The sequence below is a fragment of the Vombatus ursinus genome, unplaced genomic scaffold (assembly GCF_900497805.2).
Source record: "Vombatus ursinus unplaced genomic scaffold, bare-nosed wombat genome assembly UNPS02014794.1, whole genome shotgun sequence".
Classification (NCBI taxonomy): Eukaryota; Metazoa; Chordata; class Mammalia; order Diprotodontia; family Vombatidae; genus Vombatus; species Vombatus ursinus.
The window spans coordinates 14,016,081-14,037,346 of NW_020954572.1; the positions used below are offsets into that span (position 1 = coordinate 14,016,081).

The window sequence follows — 21,266 nt, forward strand, 5'->3', positions numbered from 1 at the left end:
GAGATCCAATGGATGACCATTCTCATATGTGGCATTCTGGCAGAGCAGGGACCATATCTTGTATAATTTGGCATGTCACAAAGTTTCTTGCACATTGTGGCCTTAGAGCATACTTAGCGCATTTGGAGGCACTAAAGAAATATCTGGCACATGAATGAATGACAATGCCTTGCATTTTTAATAGAACTTTATAGTCTACAATGTGTTTGGAGTGTGCCTTAATCTTGTTTGATCTTCAAAATAACTCTATGAAAGGGATAAGGCAAGAATTTTGATTTCCATGTTTTCGCCTCAAGGAGTAAGTGATGGAATAGGGACTCAAAACCAAGTTTCCTGATTGCAATTCCAATGCTGTTGCTACTATAATGTAACGCTTTTCATAATAAAATAGAATCACACCCCTTTATCATTAATGTAAGGGTTTGAATGAATTTTTTTAACTAGGAACATCTACTGAGTGGTGATGGAGTTTCCTATGTGAACTTTTGCCATTGTAGCACATAGCCATTGACCCTCCAAATTTCCTACTCCAAAGGTATCTTTTGCTAACTCCCTCCTCCCAGCCCCTCAGCAGTTCTCCATTACATGAAATAGAAACAGTTTCAGAATATGAATCAGAATGCCTGGATTCAGATTGGGACTCTGCCATGCATTAGCTGTGAGACCTTGGGCAAGTCATTTAACCTTGATGAGTCCCAGTCTTCTCACTTGTAAGATGGAGGTGATAATTCGTGAATTACTACTTTACAGGTTCCTTGAGAGAAATTGAAGTGTGCTATTTCAAACTGAACTCAACTCAACAAGCATTTATTCAGTTCCCACTATGTGCCAGAATCTGAGTTAAGTCCTAGAGATATAAAGAGAAGTACAAAACAACCCCTGCCCACAAGGGGTTCTTCACACTCATTTGGAACCAAAGAACTTTTGAGTTGGACAGAACCTTAGAGAATATCTTGTCCTACCTGATGCAAGAGAAAGCCAAGGTAAGGTAATTTCAGATAGGTGAGGTAGTTTTTCCAAAATTACACAGTTATTAAATGGCTCAGTAAAGATTGGACAAAGCAGACAGGTGGCACACCGGATAGAGCATCAGGCCTAGAGTCAGGGAGACTTATCTTCATGAGTTCAAATCTGACCTCAGATACTTACTAGCTGTGTTACCCTGGACAAGTCACTTAAACCTGTCTGCCTCAGTTGCCTCATCTGTAAATAAGCTGGAGAAGGAAATGGCAAACCATGGTAGTATCTTTGCCAAGAAAATCCCAAATGGGATCATGAAGAGTCGGACATGACTGAAATGTCTGAACAATAGCAACAAAGGATTGGAGCCTAGTCTCCAAATGTGGGATTTTGTACTTTTATACTGGCTGCCTCCCTCTGTATACAATAAAAATGTGAACTATTATTCTTACAGTGCTTAGCATAGCACCTGGCACATAGTAGGTGCTTATCAATGTTTATTGATTGATTCTGCACATTTTATCTGTTGCTTTCTTCTCCATCACTTGGCATAGCAATCAATGCCTGATTTCTGATTTAGCCAATGCTAAAACCAGCACAGGTCTCCATTCAAAAGCTGGAGAAATGCTGTATTAGAGAAAATCTAGGGTGGGGGGAAATCCTGGTAGACAGAGTCATTAAGAGGGACAGACAAAATCATACTGTTGAGCCCTAGGCCTTTGGTAATTAAATATTGCCCCCTTGCACCCTGTTAATTGTATATTCTCTTTTCTGGGGGCTGCTACTAAATCAAATGTCCTTTTTCCTCTTATGCTGATCAAGAAGAAAACTAGGCCCGTCCATTCAGCTGGTCTCCAACAATTATATAATATTTTCATTTGCACAGAGCTTGACAAGCACTATCTGATTTAATCCTCCCAACAACCCTGTGAGGTAGCTGTTATTTACTATTCCCATTTTACAGATGAGGAAACTCTTGGAGAGAGATTAAGTGATTTGCCCAGGATCATACAGATAGCAACTGTCTGAAGGCTGAATTTGAACTTGGGTCTCCATGACTCCAGGTTCAATAATCTCTCCTGTGTATTACAATTACACATTTCTAAATATCAGATTAAGAAGGAGAAAGTTTCCATTAAAACAATAGTACAAAAGTTGAAGTTCTAAACAGAAAAATAGAGTAAGATTTCATAGACCAGCTTCTTATTAATAGCATTTTTTGATTCATTAATAAATTATTTACACTAAATTTTTTTTGCTATAAAGTCCTGAAAACGATCTCGTTCATGTTAGAAATTTTCTACTTTTTAAGTGAGGTATCTTCTTTTTGATGGGGCAAAAATCTGCATTGCAACCCTCTTTCCTTCACTCCCTTCTCAATCCTGCCCCAGCTATGAGTATGTACCAACTTATTGTTGCCATCTTCTAGCAACTGTTGACAGTATTGTCAACTCATGAAAGCACAAACATAGCTTTATTGTTTCATTTTTTAACCCTTCTTCTCACCTGAGAAACACTCCCAAGCTCTCTCTCCATTCACTCCTCCCCTATACCCACCTCAACAAACATAAATGCTCACATACTTCCACGCCTTTCCTCCCCAGGACAATTTAATTTGTCAAAAGTAACTGCTGTGATTTTCAAAGTTCAACTCCTATTTGGACTAGAGTTACAAAGCCAGAATTCATAATCACAGGGAGCTGTAACTCTGCAGATCTGCGTGCACATTAACTATTAATGGAGAAATATTTAAAACTCACTTGCAAAGGAAAAACTCCAATTTTTCATTTCTCTGCAGATCAGGGAGGCATTATTCTTGGGTTCAGGGAAGCTCAAAACTCCCCCACCCATCCCTTAAATTTTTAAAGATCAATTGACTTGAAATAACTTTGGCCAGCATAATTCTTGCCTAGCTTTTTCTTGCTGGTGCTGCTTTTTTTCCTGGGTGCCCATGGCATATCCCCATCAGCCCCTGCCTGGAAAGCTAGATTTTAATGTTAACTTTTCTTCACCAAGTGAGGTTACACAGGAGACAGTGCTTCTTTGTAATTGTACTACTGTCCAAGCAATTCTTGAAGACCATGTGAGATCAGAGTCTGAGGGATTCCTTAATCAGAATGTCATAATCTTGGGAGCGTTAACTCCACAGCTTCCCACTGAACAATAGAGGGTATTGTCAGGATATTACAAAGCTGAGTAAACCATTGCATTTACAGAAATAGCTCTGTGATCTCTAACTTGTCTGGGCTGTTCCCCCCCCCCCCGGTAAAATCAAGAATCTGGATTACACAACTGTCAAAGTCATACTGAGAGGTAATGGAAAGCATTATTTTTGGTGTCAATATCTCAACCTTAGACAAATAGCTTGAACTCTACATTCCTCATCTGTAAATTGGGCTTTTGATTCAATTCCATGAACTTCAAACATTTTTTAAGTGCCTACTACCAGGGTTGGGGAACCTTTGGCTTTGAGGCCACCTGTGGCCTTCTAGGTCTTGGGTTCAGCCTTTTGACTGAGTCCAAGTTTTACAGAACAAATCTTTTTATTAAGGGGATTTGTTCCGTGAAGTTTGGATTCAGTCAAAGGGCCGCACTTGAGGACCTAAAGGGCCACAGTGGCCTGGAGGCCTCAGGTTCCCCATGCTGGGACACTGTGCAAGAGTTTGGGGATAAAAAGACAAAAATGAAATGCTCCTTTTCCTGAAAGAGCTTACATTCCAGCATAATACTCCACAGGCTACCTGCATTGCCAATTTATTATGAGAGAAGCTCTTTGAAACTTTGAAGTGCTATATAAAAATGTGTTGTTATTTGGGATCACTTCCTGTTCTTAGATGCTATTATTCTGTATAGCCCATTTTAGTTCAACCCTCTAAACTGTCAGAAGTCCTTACTTCCTGACAATCACATATTTAATTTCGAGGGGCCTATGGAGGAGGTCTACATGAAGGAAAGGGCAAATTGTCTTGTTCTGTGTAGGTGAGACTGTATGGATGAGCCCACTGTGGTGACTGGAGTGTTGGAAAACCTGGTTTCCAATCCAACCTCTGGCATTTGCTATTTGTGTAATCATGGACAACTCATTTGACTTTTTAGAGCCTCAGTTTCCTCATCCTTAAAATGAGAATAATAGTATCCATATTATCTCATTCCTAGGGTCATTGAAAGCCTCAAATAAGTTAATCTAAGTAAAATATTTTCGTAGTAGGTACCAAGACCATCTAAGGCTAAACTTGAAGAATCATTGCTGAGTCCATAGAGGATACAGCACTCCCTGATACTTACTCTACCCCACTCTCTCTCCATGGGGAGCTCTTCTCAAATCTGGGCCCCCATGCATGTGATCTGGGGCAAGTTTAGTCCTGAGGGCTAGGGCCCAGCCTGGGTTAGCTTCACTGTTCTCACATTCTTTGGCTTTTTAAGTATCCTTTGGGGTGGCAACCTGGGGGGAATTATAATTATTGTATTTTACTAATTAGTTTTATGGCTCATGCTTCAGGCTTTCCCAAAAACAGGGAGTAAAAAGAAAAGGTCTTCATATACAGTGGGCAGCTAAGTGGCACAGTGGATAGAGTGCTGGGCCTGGAGTCAGGAAGACTCATCTTCCAGAGTTCAAATTTGTCTTCAGACACATAACTCACACTTAACTATGTGAGCCTGGGCTCACATAAATTCCCTTAACCTTGTTTGCCTCAGTTTCCTCATATGTAAAATGAACTGGAGAAGGAAATGGCAAACCACTCCAATATCTTTGCCAAGAAAACCCCAAATTGCGTCACGAAGAGTTGGACACAACTGAACAACAGTTATCATCTTATAGTGCAAGCCCTGTAGTGATGAGTCACATCTGGCTACAGTACCTTCTCTCCTCCCCACAGTTTCCACCTGGTTGCCCAAATCTAAAGATTTCAACTATGCACATTCACCATGAGGATGGCCCTTAATATATAATTATTTCCCTTATGTCACAGAGACTAGAGAGCCATTTGTTTAATACAACAAAGAATAAGCATGCATACTTTGGGCAACTTGGGAGTCCCAAGTTTCTAGGAGGATTGCTACTTCTGTGTAAACCTGGAAAAAAAAAAAGAATCTGACTTGCAAATTGGTTTCTAGAGGACCAAATGGAAAACTTTAGGCCATCTCTCACCAACAGGTACCTTTCTTTGGCTAAAAGTTGAAATGGAAAGGAATAGGGTGAGGGATACAGTGGAAAATAGCAGAACAAATTGGGTATAAGAAAGCTTTTGACAGAGAAATGACCAGAAGACAGAAAGAAGCAAGACATCTAGATTGAAGCGGAAGGAAAATAGTGGGTCTTTTTTATGTGAAAACTAGGCTTCATAGAGAATGAAAAATGGGAGAATAGAAGAATGGGAAGATAAAAAAGTGCCAAGAAAAAGTATAAAGGACGGCAAGAGCCATAATTACCAGTTTTGAAAATTTGGGTCTGTTGGGGAATGTTGTAGCAAGGTAGAGCAGGGCAGATCATGAAGGAGCCACTCTGGTATCTGGGATAAGTATATCTTCTGGCTTCTTCCTATTTTAATTATTCTTGCTAGCAAGATGCTGAATTCAGGTGTTTCTACGCAGTAGAAAGAGGGCCAAACCTAGTTATTACCTAGCGTGCACTTAGTCTGAGAAGGGCTGAGTTATATAAATAGAAATGGTGCTTTGGAAAGGAACATTAAAGGGAAACTGAAGAAATTAGGTATATGTTAAATAAAAATATAGACGAGTATTTTTTTTTTCAAACAGCCCTAGTGGTTTAAAAAGAGAGGTAAAAGAATCATATATATATATTGAAGGGGAGACATGGAGTCAAGGAAGAAAAATGAGGTGTAGTTGAATCTTCATTTTATAATTTTATAACTATTTGGTACCAAAATGATATGATGGTTATGAACTGATCACGGAAAGCAGATAAATCCAATTGTCCTTCTATTTTATCAATTCATGATTTCCAGCTCCTTGAAATAAATGTGGCCCATTTTATCCTGGACTAGATTGATCTAACCAATTTCAGATGTAGCTGAAATCTTGCTGGTTGAACTCCAAGATTCTTGCCTTGGCCTCCCTCCCCCTAATTCTCCAAGAAGATTAAGCCTGATTTTAGTATAGGTCATAGTAGCTAAGCTTAAAATCCAAGAAGCCCATTAGCTTACTTGCAACCTCTTTTGCACAGATGGTACCTAGGATGCCAAATACATGTCAAAGAATTTAAATTGCCCTCATGCTAGAATTTGGGTATGGCTTTTTACATCTGTATCCTGAGCATTCAGATTGAAACAAATCCATATTTATTGAAGCTGGGAAAATAAAAATGGAAGTATTACACATAGGAAGTTAATGGTAATTCTGTACATTTCCCCAGTAGATTAATTGTAAAATTTAATTGTATGTTAGATTAGAACCCCATTAAAATTAGGATATGCTTGTTAAAATAATTATGACATTGCAAATAACATTAACTAGTCATCTTTTTATTTTTTAAAAAAGTAAGAGTAATGAAAATACTAGGCTCTCCATTACTACTTCCAGATTTTTGCTAAGGTGGTAGTGGTTGGTGGTTTTCTTTTAGCAAAGTTTCAAAGTTATTTAAAATAGCCGTTGTATATACATTTAATCTTAAAGTGGTGGTTTATTGCGTAAATGTTTTTCTATCTATTACTGGTTGATGGATTGATTGATTCACTTACTTACATATTTATCTCATTAACCAGAAGGGAGCTGGGTACTAGAATGCTTTAGAAAGCAGCTCTCCAAAATGGGGTCCTAGGGGTATAGAATGCTGGATATAATGTCAGACATATGATGCGTTGGTCAATTTTGATGAACTTTTTTTCCCCTCTTACTCTTTGTTAAAAGGATTAGTCTCTTGGAGAGAAAGGAAGAGGGGTATGTTGGAAAATAAAAGTGTTGTAAGATCCATAAATTTGGTTTAAAAGAAGAAAAATAAGGTGGCTCTGAAGGTAAGGCTTTTGAGTAGTTTATATAACATTGTTTAGGCTGAAAAGCCCTCTCCCTCCGTTGAAGAAAATTTTTGTTAATGTACATTGAGGGATTCATGCACTCAAAAAAAGTTAGTAAGAGTTGAAGGATGGAAGGTGTATATGTAGAGGGGTGCATGGGGCAGGGGGAGGAGGGCAGGGAGAGAGGAAGATGAAACTGAGCAGCAGTTTTGGGCTGTTGCTGGTGAGTTCCTGTCCTCAGGAAGGTGCTGGGGGCTTTCCCCTCCTTCTGGGTTTATGCTGCTGCTGCTGCTGCTACTGCAACGGCTGCTGCATTATGGCTCTCTCTGGCTCAGCCCGCTATGGCCCACAGTGGATCAAACAAACCGTGTTAAAGTTTGCCTCATTTGCATCACTTCTAGACAGCCCTGTCGTACTCTTTGCTGACAGGAAATCACTGTCTTTGTCACCTTTTTTCAGGGCTCTCCTTTTGGCAGAGATGGGCCATGTGACCGCGCTTAATCACAACAGCAGGGCTGGCTCGGAACTCAATGACATGTTTTCCTCAGCACTTCAATAAATGGGGGAGAAGAGTCAGTAGGAAATGACTACATTAATTTTAGAGTGAAAAGATAATTAACACTTGAAGGACTAATGCTACAACCTATGGAATTATTATTCAAATTAAACTTAATTTATTAAAAACTTGTGGAGACTACCTCCCCTAATAGAGCTGTTGGGGGAGAAAAAAAATGGAGCTTTGAATATCATTCATGTGAATCTATGTAGAGAGATGTAGACAAGATATATCTCTATATATGGGAGGTTGGGAAGGGTGCCTAAACCACAGCAAGTAGTTGCTGGGTTGGAAAGAAGGGCATAAATAGGCAAAAAAAAAAAAATTGAAACATTTGGGACTGGAGGTTAAAGTATGTAAAATGCTTACTTAGATGATATGAATAGGATACAGGCAAACAAAAGCAGCAGTGTGCTCCTAGAAAACTGTGCCTAAAGGAGTTTCCTTAGCAACACAAATGCAGTTCCAAAAGTAGACAGAACTTTCCTCAGAAAACATACTATTAATAACAACCTTCCGGAACAACTTGGAACAATTTGACGACTTGGCAGTAATAATGCCAAGTGTTCTGCAAATTAATCTCGAACACATAACAGTTAGGCTTCCCTTGCCCGTACTTCTCCCGGATTCTGAGACTTAGTCCTGTTCTGGTTGTGGGAATGAATGTGAGAAGTAGTTCCAAATACTGCTGTGGAGAGAGAGAGAGAGAGAGAGAAAGAGAGAGAGAGAGAGAGAGAGAGAGAGAGAGAGAGAGAGATGAAATAAGTATTAGTGGCCCCTCATGATCAATGGCTGTGTTCTCCTTCCCATAACCTGCAGAAGAGATCAGTTTAATCAGATTAGCTTATTCCAGGTAAAACAACAGTTACATTCAATATTTTATTTCTATCCAGCCGTTACCAGGCACAAAACTTTTGAAAGCATTAAGGGGCTGAAAAGTACTGTTCTGTTGAGAACATCTTGAGGGCATTGGTTATATAAATGTAACACTTCACTAAAAATGTGCTGTGTTATTTTTAAATACATCATCATTTCTTGTCAGCCACAGAGAATAAACTAATCTCGGATCTACTTTTGCCAATGGGAATCATTTAAATTCTCCTGAAGGCTGTAAGTTTACCAGCCAGGAAAGGTAGAGTACTCTACCACTTTGACCTTTCTCAAAGGCTTAGATCTAAAGGTTAAAAGTAATCAATATCTCATTGTGCTGCTTGGTTTCAGGGTAATAAGTAATAACCATCATGTTAAAATCTAAATGATTGCAGATAGCACTTAAGTGAGCTAACCCATTCAGGAACCGTTTTCTTTCTTCTTTCTTTCCTTTTTTTTTAAATTGCAATCAGGATAGTCATTAGAGTTTGCTAATAAACTTTTAGGGGGAATTACAGAAATCTGCAGCCTTTATCTTCTTGAAATATGACTTCTGGATGCAGATGGAAGAGTGTAGTGTTTCCTCCTGTGGTGAGTTGAAAGGTTGGGCTGCTTTGCTATTGAGATTTATAGATTTCTTTCTCATGTCTATAAAATAAATTAGGGAATCATTTTAATTCCACACAATGAGGAGGTTTTGTTTACAGTCATCTCTGGCTCCTGAACTACTTGGTGATGTGTATGTAATTCAGATCAATGATTTAATAGAAGTAGCCCTTTACCTATTATTTAGCCCCATTTCTTTCTAAATAGGACTCATCTTTAGCTGTTATACTGAAATTTTTCCCAACAGGTATGCACACTGTGGGGCATCTAGGTGGCACAGTCAATAGAACAGTGGCCTGGGAATCAGGCCTAATCATGGCAATATGGGGTGTTTTCGTTTATTTATATTTTTTTAAAAGAAAGACCAACTTTATCATTGACAAAGGAACCTTATTTAAAATGAATATTAGATGTTAATAGCCTACCTCTAAAGATTCACACACACAAAAAATATCAATATGATGTAGAATTATTTTTGTTTTAATTTTTTATATATTTTTAAAAAATGATTTTTATAATTTTTATTTTTCTCATAATCCTTCCAATTTCTATAAATTATTTAGATTTCATGTCATTCTTCCAGAAGCCAAGAAGCTAGAGGTAGAATGATGCCTTCACAGAGATCTTATCATTTCAAACCAAAATCCCCTAGAACTCATAGCTAGAGGTTGATGGGTAAGATAAATGTTATTGCTTTCGCAAGCACATATATCCATTCCCTTCTTGCCGCTCTCTCACTACAAGCCCGGCCTTATGTTAAGCTTCAGTAGCTGACTGCTCATGAGATCTGATTTCCATTAAATCATGAAATCTCAAAGGCAGAAGAGACTTTAGAGGCCCAGCCTGATGTCCCATGTAGGAGGTATATTGGGGTGGTCAGCCCTCTTCTCCTTTTCTCCCCTCTTCTCCCCAACTGCCTAAAATTCCACCAATACAATTCATTTCTTTTGGAACACCAAGGTTTTTCAGGTGTCTAAGAATATTTTGACAAAATGCAAATATCCTTAGAAGGTATGAGTTCCAAGTCATTATCAAGTTACATGTGAATGTTTTTCAGTCCTCAATATCTAGCTGGAAAAAAAGAGGGTGGATGAGTATAGATTACAGCATTACTAGGAATAAGAAAAGTGGTGGCAGAGTGCTTATACAAGTAGGTGAGTATCAAAGACGAACTTAGTATTCAAGGATAACGTGTATTTAGATCTGCTTGGGACCTTAGGTCACCTAAAAACAACTTTCTTATTTTACAGATGAGGCAACTGAGGCACAGAGAGATTAAGCAAACAAGTGGCAAACATTTATTAAGTGCCCACTATATTCCAGGCACTATATACTAGGCACTGAGGTTACATAAGCCAAAAGCAAAATTGTCCCTGCCCTCAAGAAGCGGATGCATTCTATTAAGTGATTTACCCAGTGTCACATAGCAAGTTCTAACTCAGGTCATCTAGATCTTAAATGCAGAATTTTTCTACTTTAAAAATTTGTTGAAGTTTAGCCCTTATCACCACCATTCTTCTCATCCATATTCCAACCTCTAAAATGCCAGTGGAATTCTGACTCTGGTATTTTTCTTTTGTTACTCATTCTTTTCTTGCTGGGATGAAAGGGAATATACAGTGTATGTTAGACATTACTTCTGAAAAAAAAAACAAACCACGAAAGACTTGGATTGATTCTCTAACCAGTCCTGGGTCTATGCTATGAAATCTTCCAAATTTGAACACGGGCAGCCCTAGGGAAATGTTGCCAGTTTGAGTCACATTGGGGGCTTCCTGTGTTTTGTCAGATTCAGGATAGTGATAGTTGAAAATGCTTTTTTGTTTTGAAGGAGAGAAACTAAAAGCAGCCAAACCTGGGAGAATTTGGCCTCATGGATCTTATTAATGCCAAGGGGAGTTGCCTAGAAAAGTCCCTATGGAGTGCTGTCCTATATGAAATTCACTTGTAGAGAAATTCTTTGAATTTTGTCAGGCAACCAATTTTAGCTCTTTGAAACAAGGGCATTCCCAAGCAAAATAGCTGATACTCTACGTTTCTTTTAGGCATTTGTGTAGTTCATATATTCTAAACCAGGCAGTTTTGTAAAACTCTATCACTAATAAGGCACAATGTGGTAAGTTAAATACAGAGCAGTAGTCTTGCTGCTTAGGCTAATTTACATAAGAACAGGAAGCAAACAAAAAGTCAGCCATCCTAACCTTTTTTTTTTTTTTAAGGTTGATCTCAATCTCGCAATTTTCTTTCACCAAACCAGTGTCCCCCATTTCTCTAGAAACAGATCTTGAGGCCCCTTTGAACCCCTTAGTTCGATTGCTTTTCTTTGCAAATTTATTCCAAACATTTACCACCCTTTGCATGAAATTCTGCTTATGTTTTCTATTTACTCCCAATGTTATCTCATTCAGTCATCCAAAATTGGGGTTTGTGGACTAATACAGTTTGAAGAAGGGATAATATATTTTTTCTATTTTTTGGTTAAGTATTGGAGGCTTTTAATTTTAAATATCTTTCACTGGAGTTGCATTTGGAGAAGACCAGATTTCTTGGACTAGATACACTGGTAATCCCAAGACACTTAAATCATGCATATGTAAATATCTGCAAAAATTCCTCCACATATGCCAAGTTTCAGCCCTGAACACATTTTTATGTTTTAAGCCTTGGCAGGCTAGGCTTTGCTACCTTCATTACAAGAGTATTATCCCTTTAAATACCCACAAGTATAACAAGCCAATTTCCCCTGCCCCGAAGCAGCAGGAACTACCTTGGGGATAAGAGAAGAGCTCAATTGTGAGCATTTCATTAGTTATTAAGTACATAATTGTTAATAATGATGATAGTTTCTGGTCCAATTAAAGTACATATAGAAATCATTTTCATCTTAGATAAATCATAAACATCCATAGCCCTCTTCAGTGGCTTGTACTCTTTTCAGTGAAACATTGCATGTTATCAAGAGTTCAAAGCTAAGGCTTATTCAATAATATATTAATTAACCCTGAATTATCCCAGCAATAACAGCATCATGCTAGTCTTTCTCAAAGCAATAATTAAATCCCTATGCTATGAAAAATGGAATCTCAAAGGTCTTGATCTTACCTAACATTACAGATACAAAAATTTGATTATTAACTGAAAAATGAAAGTTCTGTAATGCCATTCTTTAGTAGTCAGGGTACTCTAAATTGGATTGGGCATGAATAATGATTTCTAAGGTCAGGGAAGGGGAGTTCTTGTCCTGAAATATATATGGTACAATATGGTTACTATAAATCAACATGATCAATGGATAGCCTCCAACCACTCAATTCACACTCCGATGAATTTTTCCACAAATGTGTATTTGTATATTTCTGCATATAAATATCACATGGACCATGAAAACTCCCTCCCCACAAAAAGAACAGAATATGTGGAGTCTTCACAAGAATTGTATATATGTATACATATATACATATGTGTGTGCATATATATCATATATATGAGTCTCATATATATGAATAATTATATAATCTTGAGTCTCATATATAATTTTACATATCCTATGAGTCTTGTATATAATTTATATATTATATATAATTTATATGCATATGTGCATACATATATGTTTATATGTGTATATATATATATATATATACATACACATAAATATAATCAGTATACCTAATCAGTGATAGCTGGCTGGAATTTTCATAAATATGGTAGAGAAAATCAGGCTTCATTTCAAATAAGTGTGTGTGTTTGAGGGGGGAGAGAGAGAGAGAGACAGAGAGAGAGAGAGAGAGAGATTCCATATCTGAAGCTTAGCTAGTTCAGGATATGAAAAAAAGAAGTTATATTTCATAGCTGTAATGTCAGGAGAAGGTTGAAATGTGACTCTGAAACTTCCTCCCACCCCCTCATTTTTAATAATAAATTTTACACTAGTCATAGTTTTTTATAACCCTCACATCTGGTCACTTTTAACATTATTTTACTTAAGGAGATTAATTGTGAGCTTTAATAATTTAAATAATTAAAGAAAAGGTTAAAGGATGTTGTATTTAAAATTAGCATTTGAAAGATTTGTGTTTGAAGTGACTCCTTCCTCCCATTGTGTCTTCCCTTGTCCTCATTTTTGGTTCACCATCCTCATACTTTTTGTCTCTTTTTGTTCCAGTTTTCCTCAGTTCTCTACACTTTTCCTGGGTAGAGAGAATTACAGAGGTTTGAAAATGAGTGGAGTACCCTTCTATATATAATTTTCTCTTCTGTTCATTATTCTGTTATGTTTGTTGGCACATTACTACCCATTTTTGCAAGTCCAGTTTTCTTTACAAATCAAGAGCAGGAAAAAGAAAAAAAAACAGGAAAAAGAAAAGAAACTTAAGTTCACTAAAAGATAAAATACAAATGAACCTGTAATCTGGGGGTGTTCACATTTTTTCCTGACATTTTGGGATTTAACAAACAAAATTAAGTTTGATTAAATTTTTACAACCCACATTGTAGAAGCAGTTTCATGAGATCCTGCTCTTCCAATTATTGGTGGGGGATGTTTAGAAACATTGTCAAAAAGTTTTGGTTTTTTATTACAAAGAATGTAGAGAATCCCAAAGCAATGCAAGAAATCTGATGAGGAATTTTGAACTCACCAAATAAACAAATGACTTTACAGAAATGATTAGAATATTATTATTTTTCTTTAATTTAAAGCACTAAGATAGCACCCTGCATGAATATATTCATTAATCACTTGCCTAGAATGCTTATACCTGTCCTGTACAAGGTATAAGGAGGAGTCAAACCAATTTCTGGTCCAATACCAGCAACACAGCAGCCCTCAGTAAATTTTTTTTTTAATTGAATTGAGTATCATGTTCTTAGCAGCATTGTCCCCTAAAGTATACCAAAGGATGAATGGAATACACACACACCTCCATCACCTTTTAGAGGGGGAAACACTGTTACTAGTGGTATGCTAGGGTATGCATAGGTTTAAGGATGTAGTAAACGCCTCCATGGACATTCTCCCAATGTCAATCTAGCTCACAGAGAGAGACTTAAGAGATCATTTTGCCCACCCTCTTCATTTTATGGATGAGGAAGCCAAGACCCAGAAAGGGAAAGTGATTTGCCTAAAGTCACACAGTAAAGAAGTGGTTTTCTGTCAGGTCTTTTAGACTTCCCTCAGTACTAGTTAATGAAAGCTTTATAAAAGAGTCACAGATATTTGATGTGTCTGATATAAATGTTTAGGAATACTCAAAAAGGAAGGGAAGGATCAACAAACATTTATTAAATAAAGCACATAACTATGTACCACCAGGCACTGTGCTAAGTTCTGGGGTTACAAAGAAAGACTTCAGAAAATCTTCTCACGGAGCACACAGTCTAATGGGGAACACAACATGAAAACAATTATATACAAAGAAGATATCTATATGGGAAAAATTGAAGATTATTACAGAGGGAAGGCACTAGTATTAAGGAAACAAATATTGGCGAAGAGAAAAAAATATATTATTAAAATAGTTTTCCAGAATAGGCAAAATATCTCCCTCAGGATATATATATATACATATATATATATATGTGTGTGTGTGTGTGTGTGTATGTGTGTGTATGTATGTATGTATATATACACACAAACACACATAAAAATACGCACATATAGATATAGATATGTATACACACATTTATATTGTAAAAATAATTGAAATTGCTTACATTCCATTTAGAGCATGTATTTTTTGACCAGTCTCCTTGATCCATTGCTTTATATCTGGCAATATTAAATACATTGCTTTTGCTTCCTTTCTATGCATATTTATGTCTATCACATGAAAACTTCCATGAAGTTATTTTTAAAACAACACCAAAAAAATAAGTAGTTGAGAAAAAGACATATAACATTTTAAAGAAAAAGTAGAAGAAACAAGATAAAAACCATTGTCAAAGGAAAATAGAAAGTGGCGATTACTAGTGAGGTGGGAAGGGGTGGTTATGAGTATACACTCGACATTCTTTTGCAATGTGAAAATCCTCATATAACAGTGGGTCAGTCTGACTGACCATACTGAGCGTTTTTTTCACTATGTTGCTAAATATAAAGTTTTGACTCAGGAAATAGATAAAAATACATCTGGAAAAAAGGTAAAAATAAAGTATCAGTGTGTCCTGTGATCACAGTAGGATTTTTGTGGTAGGAAAAAAAAAGTAAGGGGTGTGTTTTTCAACCTGACCATTTGCAGAATAACAGAAACAAAAATTACGGAATATGAGCAATTTCCTAGTCGCTTTGGTATCTTCACTGCAGAAATGGTTAGCACCTATTACTTTTCACTCATATGCCAGTATTTCCATTGTTTTATTTAACATTTTGCTGCAACCCTATCATCATCATCATCATCATTCTCATGCCCTACTTTTTTAGTTACAGAATTAAATGGTTAATTAGTTCATTTCACCACCAGGTGGCCTCCTATGCTGTATTGTTCATTGTGTAGCCCAGCGGAAGTCATAAAGTCCAAAGACAATTCTTATTTCAATTTCAGTGGTTAATGTGTTATTATTACACCTTCTCCATGGTTCTGAAAATTCTCTTGCAAACTCTGAAGTTTCTGTTGGTGACCTGAAAGGAAAAAGTAATCACACTGGCCCCTTGTGTGAGGGGAAAGGCCATGGGCTACAGAGGAAAGTGTGCAGGAGGTGGAATCCAAAGATCAAGGTTCACACACCAGCTGTGCCACTTGCTACTACCTATATGACTTTGGGCAAATTACTTAACCTTTCTAGGCCTCAGTTTTCTCAGCAGCAAAAGGGGGGGGGGGGTTGGATTAGATGACCTGTAAGATCCATTCCATCTCCAGATCTATGAGTCTATAACCCCTACTGTCTCTTCCTGCTCTAAATCTATGATCCTATAAATAGCTATAACATTGCTTTTTTTTTTTAAAGAAAACAAACACTTGGGTTAATGAATCGCATACAATTCCAAATATGCAAGTCCTTTCTGTGACAGCTTAATAGCTTTACTGGCAAAGCTGTTACACTATATCATTGATATTTCCTTTGACATTAGAAAAGAGGCTAAGGGAAAAAAATGTAACTGTTGTTCAGATGTCAATATATTAATGCCAAGTTCCCATGAGGTGAAAGAATGCATTTCATGCAGTGTTCATGGGCTTTAATTGACTTATTAAAGTTTAATTTATTAAAGTATATGGGCTGCCTCTTGAATTTTTCCTTGATTTTGCATTAAGCTGTGTGTCACTGCCAGGAAGGGCGTCTGTAGATTTGGTGAAAGAATAGAAGGTTGTTCCAATTACAAATGAAATTTTCATATAAAGTTATCAAGCAAAGACAGAATTTGTGGAAGTCAATTACAAATGCTAAAAGAAGATACTCATGGATGAATATAAATTTACTGTGGGAAAAGCTTCAATGATAAACACCATTTCTCCCTTTTGGCCCCCATCAGGTGGGAAGCAGGGGTCAGGAAAGGAATCATTCTTAGACACCTCTGTTGCCTCTGGGATAATTTTGTTCAAAGTCCATAAAGAAACAAAGACTCCCAGAAATATCAAGGGAGAAAGAACCTCAGAATTGGAATGGGTAAAGGTAATTAAATGGGAGTCTCCTTTGGAGGAGCTGGTTTGAAGGAGCCTTAGACCTTTCAAACCCATAGAGGGACCCTTAGATACCTCAAGATCAATTTCTCCAAATTAGGTTATTATCCTTCTTCTAATTCACTATACTCTCTTCTTCTGACACCTAACTCTGCATCTTTGATCAAGTCCCTTAATTTCTCTGAATTTTAATTTCATTGTTTATAAAATGAAATTTTGAACTCTTTCTAGAAGGTCTCTTCCAAGTTCTACAATTCTAAATTCTTCGACTACTTATACAAAAATAAATATGTGTATGTTCTGACCACTAGAATTTTGTTGATGTTTTTTACTTGTACAAAAATATATGTGTATATTCTGACCACTAGAATTTTGGTTTGTTTATTTTAGTTTTCATCAATATAGACTGTGTGGTAAAAGAACACCTGATTTAGTCCTGGCTCTGTCAATGAAACTTTAGGGAAATGACTTCCCTGAGCCTCAGTTTCCTCATATGTAACAAATAGGGGTAATGATACCTGCTGGCAAGGTTGCTGTCAGAACCAATGATATGAAGCTTTTTATACTGTAAAACATTATATAAAATGTCAGGTGGGGGGGCATTGATGCTCACACGTGTGTATGCATGTTTGGAGGGGTTGTTGAACATGCATGCAATTTCAATGATATAAGGATCTCCTGGCACAGAAATTCCCTCCCCAACACATCGAAAAGCTATCTAAAAGGCTTTGATTGTTTGGGGGCAGTGAAGGCTTAGGTGACCTGACCATAGCAGTACTGCTCGTATGTTTCAAAGGCTGGATTTGAACTTAGGTCTTTGTGACTCTAAGGCTATTCTTCTATCTATCATACCATATTGTCCTCCTCCTTTTCAACTTTTATTTTTACTATTATAGTTGTACTTGAAATTCTAATTAGACTTTTGATTTTTTAACCAGTAATAGTTACACTGACTAGGTGGATTCTTTCTCATTGAAGTTTACTAAATAAACCATGAAAATTCATCTTTCACTCCATTCTTTCATTCCTTTTGTCCCAGGGGTTCTAACTTTCTAATCAACCTCCCAAGGAGCATGTCATAATTGTACTAAAGCATTCATAATGATTAACACAAAATATATACCCCAAAGTTTCATTTGAAACTATATCATCCTGTGTCACTGGCAAACTTGTTTCTACCCTTCTGCTTATATTGCAGTTGACATCTCACAGGTTTGTTTCTGAATTGTCACATTGTATGTCATGACAAATATGGCTATAGGCATTTAGCTGTCTATGAGAGAAGGACCAAAATGGTCCCTGGGGCATTCTGGTAAGGAACAGGTTCACATTTGAATTCAAAGTCTATCCTGGGAAATCCAGTGACAGGCAATCAGTGTAATTCCAAATTCCCTACTGGGTCTTCTTCTCTGGAGAGTCATATGGTGGAAGGCAGATTTAGACTTGCCTAGAAAAAATAATTGCAAGCTTTTTAGTATTACAAAGTACACTGATTCCTGTCAGTACATTTTTCAAAACAAACAAGAAAAACTATCTTGAAGAATTTAAGAAACTTTCATCATTTCCTAAGTTTCTACATGTAAAACTTTGGTACAACATTGAAATTCCTTCTTTTCCTTTGCTTTCTTATATGTTAAAAATACATAAACATGATTCTGATCAAGACATCCCTTTCTTGGAAAACAAAAAGAGTTCAGTTTGATGTTTGATCTCTGGTTATATTATGCATATGCTTCATATGTCTATTTTTTATATCATAGGATCACAGATTTGGAGCATGTAGAGAGATGTTAGAGAGACTTCAGAAAAACATATAGCCTAACCTCTTTATCTTACACATGAGTAAACTGAAGACCCATAGAGATTAAGTGACTTACTCAAGGTTATACACTTTCTAAGATGGCAGAATCTGAATTTGAACACAGATATTTTGAAGATACATTATGAAATTAACATAGACAAGGTTGAGGACAGCCAGTACATTCTGATGTGTATGCTAGACTTTAGGGGAGAAAGTTTCAAAGAGTTCAGAGATGGTACAGGTATTATCTCATGGCCTAAGTTTTTAAGGTAAAAATCAGTCCAGGAAGAAGGTAGTGCTTTTAACAATGAAATTGTGATACCAGAAATTAGTCTACTGAGGAAAAAGTGGGTGTGCTATCTAAAAAGACTGACGTAGCTGCACAGGGAACTCCTGACGAGTCAGATTTTATATATGTGTGTATTTATATGTAGTGCATATACATGTATGTGTATATACATACATACATATATGTATATGTTATATACACAAAGAGAGAAGATAGAAGTAAGGGCAAGTAATTGGGGATGAAAATAAGAGAGTAGCATGAACTTATAAAAATGTCAGGGCACTAAAATCCAAAAATGAGTCAAAACTTATGACAAAAGCTAAAAAAACAATGAAAAGGGGATTTAAAAACTTTCTTTTAAAATGACTTTTTTTACATGAACCTGATTTCTAAATATTTCCTTCACACCTCTTCTACCTAGCAAGATATTCCAAAATGGATTTTTTAAAAAACTTTTTGAAGGCAAGAGGAAAATCAAAGAAAAGCTAACAACCTGATAGGATCAATGGAATCATGATCATAGGAAGTAGAACTTCTCAATTTTATTTTACTTCAATTTTTACTACCAAAAAGAATAATCTGAGAAGTATTGAACAAAGATGATTAATAAGAATTGGAATCCAACATATAGAATAGGAAAGCACCTTGCTTCCCTCAGTAAGTTCAAGCCATCAAGGTTGGATGTACTATGATATCTCAGGGTACTGAAAGAACTTGTATATGTAATTGCTGACCCATTTGTGATGATATTTTATGGGACAATAGGATTTAAATCAGGGCTATGAATCGTGGCCACTAGAAAAGAAAAAGTATTAATGAATGTATGTTTCTCATATGTCTTTTCTTTGACAGTTTAGTAACTTTACTAGAAAGTCATGAGATTGCCTTATCTATACCAGCTTCCTTGTCCAATGCCAGACGGGGCATTGGTCCAATGCTAGCAGTAGATTTAAAGCTAGCTGTGATGGTTCCAATTACATTGGATTTTTCCCCCCACTGTATCACATTGCCCCTGTACTGCCTATCTTTGAAAAATTATGGTAAATGGAAGAGGTGGATCAGAACTGGTGACTAAGAAACATGTAATGTAGGCCAGTGAACTTGATTTACTGACAAATTCTGGCATATATTATCAGAAGAATGATTTGTGAACATTTATAAATCTAAGATATGACCACCAAGAGCCAGATGAGTTCATTAAACATAGATCTTGCCAGAATAAACTTTTTTTTGAGGGGACAGGATTGCTTAACTTTATAGAGGCATCTTAAATTTGACCTCAGAGGTCATCTCATCCAACTCCTCCCAGAACAAAATTCCTTTCTTTAACATCCCAAACATGAGTTTTATCCAAGTCTCTGTTTTAAAGACCTCCTGGGATAAGAAAACCCACCTGTTATCTTTCAAGGAAGCCAGTTCATCTTTTGGATAGCACTAATTGTTAGTGATGTATCCCCAAATACAATGTAAGCTCCATTAGGGTAGACATTTCTATTTTGTATTTGTATCTCCAGTGCCATATGCAGAGTAGACACTTGACAAATACTATGAATTGATTGAATTACATTAAAATGAAACCTATGTCTGCATGGTCCTTCCATTGCTCCCCAATATGCCTTCTGGCACCAAGTAGAATAAATCTATTTGAATAATGAATTCAGAAACCTGTGAATCCAGGCAAAGAATGACTCATTGTTGTAGGTCATAGATTTTCATGGGCAACTTTGTTGTTGTTTGTTTTCTTTTCTTTTCTTTCTCCCATCTTCTTTCCCCCTTCTTTCCTCCCTTCCTCCCCTTCTTTCTTTTTCTTCCTTCCCTTTCCTCTCCTCTTCTTGTGCTGAGTTGTATGAAACAGGAACTGAAAGTAGCAAAGGAGAATGCTAAAGATATGAAATGAGACTTGAGATAGGCCTCGAAAATTATCAGGATTCAGAGGCAGAGAGAGCATTCCAAATGAGCACAACAGCATACACAGATGTGGCAATGGCCCTAGCAAGTTCTTATGATGTTAAGATTAGCCTTATAAGAGCAAAGGGTGAATACTGAGGAGCAGATGGAAATAAATAAAAATAGTGGTAATACATATTCTTCTTAGAGGCTGCAAGTCGGAAGAGTGTAAGATCATTTAGTGGCAAAGAAATGTCCAGCCATGTAGACACATAGACTGGTGGCATAACTTGGCAGTGAGAAAAGTTAGAACGTAAGTTTCATTTTTTAAAATTTAATAGTATTTTTTTTCCAATTACATGTAAAGACAATTTTAAACATTCATTTTTTTTTTTTTTGGTGAGGCTGTTGGGGTTAAATGACTTGCCCAGAGTCACATAGCAAGGGAGTTTTATGTGTCTGAGGCTGGATTTGAATTCAGGTCCTCTTGACTCCAGAACCTGTGCTCTATCCACTGTGCCACCCAACATTCATTTTTTGGAAAGAATTTAGTTCCAAGTTTTTCTCCTTCCCCTGCCCACTCCCCAACATGGCAAGCTATTTGATATAGGTTACACATGTGCAATCATATAAAACATTTCCATATTAATCATGTTGTGAAAGAAGAAACAGAACAAAAGGGGAAAATCATGAGAAAGAAAAAAAACAGAAG

The 21,266-nt window shown here is 36.8% G+C and overlaps 1 protein-coding gene across 1 annotated transcript in view; it reads left to right on the forward strand.

Annotated features, from left to right (window-relative positions):
- Window positions 1-21,266, forward strand: part of AKAP6 (A-kinase anchoring protein 6) — a 470,308-nt gene that overhangs the window by 323,643 nt on the left and 125,399 nt on the right. The gene's annotated exons all lie outside the window — the stretch shown is intronic.